Source organism: Gavialis gangeticus, unplaced genomic scaffold, assembly GCF_001723915.1.
Source record: "Gavialis gangeticus isolate Ggan-Ray unplaced genomic scaffold, GavGan_comp1, whole genome shotgun sequence".
Taxonomy (NCBI): Eukaryota; Metazoa; Chordata; order Crocodylia; family Gavialidae; genus Gavialis; species Gavialis gangeticus.
In genome coordinates, this window is record NW_017728993.1 from 57473522 (window position 1) to 57475684 (window position 2163).

A 2163-nucleotide genomic window follows, 5' to 3' on the forward strand; every position below is an offset into this window, starting at 1 on the left:
TTCAGTTTCTCCTGGGAGAGTCACTGCTCTCCCAGGAGAAGCCATGAGGGTACGGATGTTCAGGCTTTTTACTCCATGGTACAAATGGCCACTCCAGGAGGAAAAAAAAAACCTGGGAACGACCAAGGTTAAATCACTCCTATAAGAGTTTGTCTTGGGAAAGAAAATGTTTGTACATGCCGATAGTTAGCTGGGAAGATGTATGTGCTGATATGAGACCTTGTGCAGCATTAGCTGCACAAGGTATGACTGAAATCTCCAGCACACTGCATTGTCTCTGCCACAGAAGCCAGAACTCAGGCAGTTTCATGTACATGGCTATAGTGGTAGATGCATCCAGAGGGCAAGAAGAGAGAATGCCAATTTCAATTAATGGAAAATTGTCCACATTGCCTGTTGGAATGATAGCAGCAGAGGGGTTAAGAGGGCGTAACTCAGGAGAAAGGAACTGAGGGAAGCAAATTTGTGTTACACATTTGGTTCACATGGGATGTGTCTGAAAGAACATGAGACACTGGATCTATGATAGTATCAGCTCTCTTTTCCATAGAATGCCAGGAAAACCTGGGACCACAAAGAGTTCATGTTGGGAAACTGTGCTGTTAACTATAGCAGTAGAGGGAGCAGGTGTTACTCACAGAAAGAGATGCTTTTCTACAGTTGAGAGCTATACGCCCTGCTTACAAATCTGTCTGGCAGTCAGAATCGTCCACCATGGAGTTTTACACCTGCCTGTGCAGAATCAGTTATAGTCACTGCTGGAGGCAGAATGCTGGACTATAGGGACCTTTGATCTCATCTGATATGAGAACTGCATCTTAGCTATCTAATTGCTGCTGTTTATTTCTCTCCCATTGATTGTTGTCTACAGCTCCCCTGCATTTATTTCTTACTTCCCTTACTATCTCTCTCCATTTCACTGTCCCTGGCACCGCAGGCTGAAGCACAATATAATTTATAGGATGGTACAGTGGCATGATGCTGCTGCTTTTGAGCTACTCCTTTGTTAGACACTGCTGCATTACGTATGCAGCTGTTTCAGCTGAGCAACTGGCCTGGCCTTGGAAAGAATGACGCTGTGCTAAAATAGGAACTTTCTAGAAGCCTCAGCTCATAGATAGGAGGCCTCTGAAATATGAAAAAAAAAGAACTTCATGCTTCCCTCCTGTTCTCTATTGTCCAATTCTTGCTGGATTGTGTCCTATAGTTCAGCAACACTGTTTAGACATATTTTAGCCCTATCTACAGATGCAAGCGCCAGGCTATGCTCTAATTCTGTAAGGATACAGTACACTTCCCTGTCATGGCAAGTTAGTCAGCATGATAAGACTTTTGTTCGAACCTTTTTACTTTCCTTCTTCCCTCATTCTCTTCTCTTTCATTGGTTCTTTTATCTTTCTCTCCAGCTCCATTCTCTCTCTTCTTATTCTGTTATTTCTGTCAACCTCCACTCTCTTCTATCCAGATGTTTATATTGTGTCCATCCATCACCATCATACCTTTGCCCTGGGGTGCTGACAGGCATGCAGGTCCCCACTCTAACTCATGGCACTTCACATAAAGCATCTGTTGGGTTGGGGGGGAAGGGACTGAACTCCACTTTGGAGTCAATTCAGCAGAGGATCCTGCCTGCAGCCTATCTCCCCTAGCCCCACTGCTCCCCTCCCAGCTCCAGAGCTATCTGCAGGAATGGAGGGGGGAGAAAGGAGGGGAGGGAGCTGCGGGCTGGGGGTTACTGGACCTGAGCTGGAGGAGGAGTGTGCTGGGTACAGCTGTGAGGTGAGGGCTCCAATCCACCCACGCATCTGTCCAGTCCCAATCACACTGACCAACCGACCCTAGGGAACAGGAGTTCCTGCTCCACTTTGGAGTGCCTTCATCTGATCTCTCATTAGATGAGAGTTAATGTCATGCAACTGGCCACTTTTGAAATGCTCTGCACCCATCCACCTATGTCATGGCATAGCTGCAGTGTGCTTTCAGGGGCTGATTGCATGATAAATGTCACTTCTGTCAGTGCCCCTGGTTATTTATTCTCTCTCTCCTTCTGCACTTTTCTTCTTCTCTCCTACATCACTACATGCATAGCATATCATTACGTGCAGAGCATAGTCAAAAAGTCTGTGACTGGCCCCATGTAGGCCTCAAACTAAATAATCTGTG